We start from the raw sequence: 8339 nt of genomic DNA, 5'->3' as shown, positions 1-8339 counted from the left end.
ATGTCGTGTAGCGTGTCTTGTAGCGCGCCGTGTAGCATGTTGCGTAGTGCGGCGTGTAGCGCGTTGTGTATCACGTCGTGTAGAGCGTCATCTAGCGCGTCGTGTATCGTGTCGTGTAGCGTGTCTTGTAGCGCGTCGTGTAGCATGTTGCGTAGTGCGGCGTGTATCGCGTTGTGTATCGCGTCGTGTAGAGCGTCATCTAGCGTGTCGTGTTGCGTGCGTCGTGTAGAGCGTCGTGTTGCGCGTTGTGTTGCGCGTTGTGTAGCACGTCGTGTAGAGCGTCATCTATCGCGTTGTGTAGCGCGTCGTATAGCATGTCGTGTGTGGCGTGTCTTGTAGCGTGTCGTGTAGCATGTTGCGTAGTGCGGCGTGTAGCGCGTTGTGTATCACGTCGTGTAGAGCGTCATCTAGCGTGTCGTGTAGTGTGTCGTGTAGCATGTCGTGTAGCGTGTTGCGTAGCGTGTCTTGTAGAGCATTGTGTATTGTGACGCGCAGAGCGTCGTGTATCGCGTTGTGTAGAGCGTCATCTAGCGTGTCGTGTAGAGCGTCATGTAGCGTGTCGTGTAGAGCGTCATCTAGCGTGTCATCTAGCATGTCATCTAGCATGTCATCTAGCGTTTCATCTAGCCTGTCGTGTAGCCCGTAGTGTTGCATGCCGTGTATCGCGTCGTGTAGCGTGCCGTGTAGCGCGTCGTGTAGCGCGTCGTGTAGCACGTCATCTATTGTGTCTATAGCGTGGACCCTGATATACTCGCGCATCAGGGTCCTGTAGTATCCCACTTCACCATCAGGTGGCGGTATAATTCTGGACACAGGGAATAGGACGCATTCTTAGCAAAGAAGAAGAGAACGATGCTACAGCTCCCTCGGACATGTCTCGTTCGAGCGGCTCGCACCTAAAAGGCCCGTCAGGTGACGGTGTCCGCCGATTCCAGGGTCCCCAGGTAGAGTCTCGGATGACGATCCTTGGCGAACTTCTTTAGTTTTCGAAAAAAAAAATTCTGCTTGATGAGTGGGACTTAGGACTCCACCTAGTGGAGTTTGTTTGTGAATTTCTCTGTGAGATGAATAAAGTATCTATCTATCTATCTATCTATCTAGTGGTGGGGCAGCCAACGCGATCTTTGCGCACGGTTCCAAAATCTGTCCTGACATTTGGTCAAATTTACCCATGTTATCCCTAACCTTAACCATAACCAGTTAACACCCTAACCCTGACCTTTACCTAAACTTAACCAGTTCCTCTGAAATTAGGTTCTTCTTCCTCATTAGGACCAGGTTTTGGTCTCCATGTGGACTACAGCATTGATTTTAATATATTTACTTTAACACAACTACGAAAACTACATCTTCCGCCACTCGTAATTACAGTTACATTACATTATTTTGTAGTCTTGCGGTTTGTAAGCATATATAAATGCTAAAAATAAAAATAATCATTATCATCCCGATTATATGAATATATCATAAACCAAACAGGTTAAAAAAACACCATATTCCGTGAATAAACTGCTGGTGCAACAACAAACCTATATAACATCTTAAAAGGTCTAACTCCCTATAGAGTTAATCCACTTCCCTAAAGGAGCAGTCTCTCAGATTTATTCTAAAGGAAGTAAAGAGGGTGGTGTCGGCCAATCAAAGCCGGGCTTTTAACTTTGTTTTGACAGTGCTTAAAATTTACCTTATGTTCTTATGAGAGCCATGAATCTGCAGCAGAGCCTCGCCGCACAATAAAGCAGGCGCATCGCGATACGCGGCCCTGCTGGTTTCACACGCACATCAATCTGTGGGGCACCTCCAGCCTGCCAGAGGGTGTTGTTCCCCCCACAATACCCTCTCTCCTACAGCAGATTTCGGGGACTCCTCTTAACCAAATAAAAGGGGCCCTGCATCTGTAGAGGTCTGGATCATCCTCAGCTTCCTGGGTTAAAAACAGAGAAACAACAAAGATTAAATTGTAGTGACAGGATTTCTTTGTGTACGTTGATATGAAATAAAACTGAGATCCTGTTTGAGCCTCTGTAAGTGTTTGTTTTATTTCTCGGTCACTTGATCGTTTGCTCAGTCAGATGTTTGTTTGTTTGTTTGCTTGTTTGGTTCTTGGTTGCTTGTGTTTACTCTTTAGTTGGTTGTAGTTGTATTGTTGATTGGTTTATTTGATCACTGTGTGGTTACTTGGCTGCCTGTTTGCTTTCATATTACTGGGTTAGTTGTGTGGTCGCTAAGTTGATTGGTTGCTGATGTGGTCAATTGTATAGTTTGGTAAAATGGTTGGTAGTTCAGCTAGTTGGTTGGTTGATTGGTTGGTGGTTCAGTTTGTTGGTTGGTAGGCTGGCTGGCTTATTGGTTGGCTGGCTGGTTTGTTGGTTGGTTGGTTGGTTCGCTGGCTGGTTGGTTGGTTGGTTGGTTGGTTGGTTGGTTGGTTGGTTGGTTGATTGGTTGGCTGGCTGGCAGCCTTGTTGGGTTGGTTGGTTGGCTGGCTGCCTTGCTGAGTTGTTGGTTGGTTGGTTGATTGATTGGCTGGCTGGCTGCCTGGTTGGGTTGTTGATTGGTTGGCTGGCTAGCTTATTGGTTGGTTGGTTCATTGGTTGGTTGGTTGGTTGGTTGGTTGGTTGGTTGGTAAGTTGGTTGGTTGGTTAGCTGGCTGGTTGGTTGGTTGGTTGGTTGGTTGGTTGGTTGGTTGGTTGGTTGGTTAGCTGGCTGGTTGGTTGGTTGGTTGGTTGGTTGGTTGGTTGGTTGGTTGGTTAGCTGGCTGGTTGGTTGGTTGGTTGGTTGGTTGGTTGGTTGGTTGGTTGGTTGGTTGGTTGGTTAGCTGGCTGGTTGGTTGGTTGGTTAGCTGGCTGGTTGGTTGGTTGGTTGGTTAGCTGGCTGGTTGGTTGGTTAAACTTTAACTTTTATGACTAAATATGTGCAAAACGAATAACTAAACACTTTAGTTTAGGATAATATGCTAATATGCTAAACCTAACAAATATTACCTCACATCAGCAAATTATCATGAAAGAATGTGACCTCGGCTTTGTTAAGACGGTGTTAAAGAAGAAGAGGAAGGAAGAGAAGAAGCAGAAAGACCAGGACTTTGACGACAGGATGACTGACATTGAACCAGGAGGTCGTGAGGAAGGAGAGAAAGTTCATACACAATGACGAGCAGACGGAAGTTTCCCTCCTTTTTTTCACCTTCATCCTTTTTGTTCTACCTCTTTCTTTGTTGACCTGCCTCCGTAGGTCAGGATGAGGTTGGCTTTCCATCACATGTGGTTGCCCAACACAAGAAATCTGTCCATTAAAGGCCACCACACTTTTATTTGGACGGGACATTAAAACAATAACATTTTACACTTTAAATTAATTGTAAACCCCGAAAGAGTTTGACACAATTTTTAAATTCATTCCATAACTTTACCCCCAAAACTTTAGTTCTTCCTTTGCTAGTTTCAATCAATAATAATAATAATAATAATAATAATACATTATAATTTCCTTCTCTTAGTTTAAAGAATGTGTTTTTGAATATAAACATTTTAACATGAAACTTCATATGAAGAACTCATTACTGGATCGCCAGATATCCAACATTATGTTTTCCCCAAATCAAATTTCGTCACACTATGACATATAAAGCATTACAAGTATACAGTATAATGTCTTCAAGTAGTTTTTATTCAATAAATCCTTTGTTTTATGAAGAGTAGCAATATCTAATGTGTCATATATGTCTGTTTTCCAACATAAATAACTGATGTTTACATTAAAAACCTGAAATGTCATTAAAAAAAACTGAGTCTCTGTGTGTTTCATAGTATTAGAGTTGTAAATTATCACTGAAAACCAAAATAATTGATGTCATTTCTGACTCCACCCGGTGGTTAACTGCTGTAATCACTGCTCAGGGGCATTTTTTTCAGGTTATAACTAATATGCTATATATATGTGATGTTTGTCTGAACTTTGAATAATGTGATTTAAAACTTATGTTAATGAAAGATTATTAATCCCAAACGTATTTTTTGAATAAAGTAAACTTTATACATATGGACCAAGCAAATACACAACTAAGGAGATGTTAAAGTTGGTATTTCTGTATATTTTAACATACGAAACACTTGTTAACCTCAGCTTTTTTATTTGGAAATTGCAAAAAACATAAAATCATCAAAAAATATTAAATATTAGGATTTTCTTATTATCTTCATCTTTAATATTTTACCATTTTGCATATCCTTAGATGTGTTTTATTTACTTGTATTTGTCCGTCTGTCTTTGTGTAATAATAAATAATCTATATAAAAAAGGCTGAACTTGGTGTGAGATGTAATCAGACGTAGCGGCCTCTAGAGGTCGCCACTGCCCTTTAACAATAAGCCAGGTCAGTGTCAGTCTGAGGGAGTGATGTTCTGACTTTAAACATTAAACCAATATATGTTCATTCTGCCTCGTAAAATTCCAGACTTTTAAGACCTTGAATATCAATAATTAAATTTACGACATTTTAAGACTCTACAAACAAACGAAAATGCCGATCAAGGCCTTTTCGCCCTCGTGACTTTGAAACTCGATTTTCCACTCATGTGACTCGTGTGCAGACGGATCGTACAATAAATATATACGTGAACACACAGCATGAACACGAGGTCCTGGTTAATGGCGTCACAGCGAGTTAAGCTAAAGTGATGCGAGTCGTTGTTTCGTGACCGTTCACGGTTTCACGAGACGTGGGTTCAAAAGGTTAATAAGCGCAACTCAAAACCACTGTAAATCATATTAATGTTGTCCTCGTCAGCCTGGACTGCACCATGTGTTTAGGGACACATGTTCAACTGAAATACTGATAACAATGGTGCCACCAGTCACAACTCTGTAGCGCCACCTAGGGCTGAACGATTTTGAATAAATACCTAGTTCCTGAAATTAGGTATTTTTGACTGTAATTGCGATTTTCTACATCATTTAAAGTGATCGGAATAGAATGTTTTCCGTGAGTTGAATAATTTCTCGGTCCATTTTTATCTAAAAATTGTACTTTTTACTTGTTTACTTTTGGCTTCAACAAATTATTCCTTCCCCAAAAACACACAACTAAATTTCTATGAAGCCCTATAGCACCACCTAATATTAGCGAGCCAGTAACGCAGCGCTGCTAGCTGCTAAAAACATGGGAACTACAGAAGGAAACCAGACTTAAAAAGCCTCAGTAACCCTCTCAAAAACGTCTCTAAACGCTGAAGGTTGCCGTTATATTTTACACGTAACACATTCAATAACATATTAATGAATATTTTTGTCTTCATTTATTTTCGATTCTCTCCAAATACAGCAGCTTTAGGAAAGTTAGTTAGTTTTTCTTGTAAAATATGTCATCTTTTTTTTTGTTGCATTTTTTCGTTTTTTAGCACAAACTCTTTAATCCGGCGTAATCTCATAAACCAGTGTTGCTAAATGGCCTTCAGGAGGAAACAGTTACCTGATTCTCACACACACACACACATTCTTGTACTTGCTGCATACTGAGGACCAGCATATCCACTTTATAAATCAACACAATTACAAATATCTACTTCATGAATGACATCTACAAAGAACTACTGGTTGCAGTACCATAAAATGTCTAGAGGTGGAGCCCCAGAGCAAAAAGGGCTGGAAAACTTTTTAGATTTTTTTTGTTGTTGTTGTCATTTTTGGTCCAAAATTTGACAAAAACATCATACTATGTCAACCAAATTTAAAAAAAAAAAATTTGACCAAAATTTGACAAAAATTTCAAACTATACTGTCGTCCAAAATCTGAAAAAAAAAAATTCACCCAACATTTTTGGTCCAAAATTGACAAAAACGTCATACTATACTATGTCGACCAAAATTTGAAAATAATGTTTTATCCAAAATTTAAAAAAAATTGTTTACCCAAAATTAAAAAAAAAAATTTTACCCAAAATTTGAAAAAAAAAAAATTGTACCCAAAATTTTTGGTCCAAAATTTGCCAAAAACATCAAAATATACTATGTCGACCAAAATTTGAAAAAATTATTTTTTTCAAAATTTGACATAAAAGTCATACTATACTATGGCGTCCAAATTTTTTTATTTTTTTTTGACAAATTGAGTATAGCATGTTGTAGCAACCTAAGGAAGTGATTTCAATGAAAACAAAGTGAGGACCGGCCAAAATGTCCTCACTCCGTAAAAATGACCTCACTTGGTTGGTTAAAAACCCTCAGTGGTCCTCAGTATGCCACAAGTACAAGAACACACACACACACACACACACACACACACACACACACACACACACACACACACACACACACACACACACACACGTAAATGTGATTTCACCTTCAGCCTTTGCTTAGTCTAACGTGCTGCAGCTTGCAGTTCTGTAAATAACTGATCTAATTTCTGCTTTTACAAGGTCGAGTCGAGTCCTCACCAAAGCACATGATCTCCACACACTCCACCATCTTCAAGAAGTCAGGTTTTTTTTTTAACTCTGATCATCCTTTGCCCAATTATCCAGCGTGGTGCGTGTCACGTTAAGCAATGCTTTTGGCTGCTCAGGTCATGTCCTCACGTCTATTAAACTCCTAGTTGGTTTAATCTCTGGTTTGCTGAAGTTCAAGCAGTTCAGCAAAAAAAAGGTAAATGTAGTAAAAAAATTAAAAAAAAGTTTTTCCTGGTGAGCAGCAATCGTCTTCATTTTACTGTACATATATATCAGGGGTTCTCAAAGGTTTGATACCTGAGGGCCAATTTAGGAACCCAACTTTGAACTGAGGGCCGCCAAAGGAAAAAAAACTGAAATAAATCCCATTTGTAATAATTTTAATGACCAGATTGCAGTTCTACAGTTTAGCGTTAAGTAATGTAAGCGTTAATATAATTTACTGGGTAATTGCCCAGTATTTTGGCCATTGTTCTTACCTTCTAATTACAGGTTAATACCAAGTAACACATTTCTGTTACCATATATTTACTGGGTAAATAGCTAGTAATTGGGGGCTGTAGCTACTTGCTTATTAGCAGCTTATAACCCAATAATACACTAAAATTCACCATATAGAAACCAGGTAAATACCCAGTATTTTTGTTTACACTTATTGGTCTGTATCCAGTAATGTCCAATAAACATTTAACAAGCTTAGTAGCTCCTGGATTAAAACTATCAACTGTAAATTCATTGCGGGGGCCGCCAGAAATGTTTCTGCGGGCCGCCATTGGCCCCCGGGCCGCACTTTGAGAACCAATGATATATATTGTTCATTTTACTCTACTTTTAATCTATCTGAATCTAATTCTTTTAGATTCTAATGCACAAGATTATTCTGACTGGATTAAATCAGCAGGAGAAGATCGTCGAACGAATGCCCTCTCGTAAAACTCGCCGCTTCTAAATTAAGTAAAAAACACACGATTGATATTAAAACGACTATCGTTCAGAATCAGCTCTTTTCAAAACCGTCCAATAAAGTTGTTTGTTGAAATTCTTTTCATTTGTTTGTTTTACGTTTCACTCCGTTGTGAACGCGCAGGTTACAAAGAACCTCAGGCGTTCCTCAGGGATCTATCGTCGGCCCGTTTCCGTTCACCTTTTACATTGTTAAAATGACTTCAAACATCTGCACGACATCACTGCCGACGGAGACGCGTTACATAATCTGATTTTATGGCCGATCGTCCAACATCGGCGGCCACTCTCACCTACATTACTTCGTGCGACTGCTGATGAAATCATTGGCACAGACTTGGAACGACAAACACGGAGATAATCTGTTATATAACCGCACAAATAAACCAATAGTGTCTCTTAAAACCGACTTTACAGTGTAGCAAATCACTTTTAACGCTAGTTTTATGCCTTTAACGTCTGCACTTCTGACACTCTTTTTAAAACAATCTGCATCTTTACCTGTTTCATTAACCCGGTTTCTTTCAGTCTACAGGTTTTTACGCAGGAGGAACCGACGTCTATCGGTTTATTGGACCGTAAACTCAGCTGCAGGAATCCGTGTTCCAGACATAGTTTTTCCCACCTTCACCGTGTGAATAAGGTCAGTACGCGTTACGTAAAGGCGTCACCGCGTGATTCGTTTTTTTTCGCACGGAGTCACGATGTTCCACCGACACATGAAGAGCATCCTTATATAATTAAACATATACAAACGCTGTTATGTTAGTGGCACATTCCGATGAACAAGTGGAGATAAACCATGTGCAGGAAAAACCAAATAAAGGTTTTGTTTGATGACATTTTAATGCGCATATTTAAATCAGAGTTAAAGGAAAACTTATATAAGTATTCTAACTACACACTGTTTATATTGTATTTACGATAAAA

This window comes from Microchirus variegatus (genome assembly GCF_963457635.1).
Source record: "Microchirus variegatus genome assembly, chromosome: 2".
Lineage (NCBI taxonomy): Eukaryota > Metazoa > Chordata > Actinopteri > Pleuronectiformes > Soleidae > Microchirus > Microchirus variegatus.
This window is presented reverse-complemented; position numbering follows the sequence as displayed.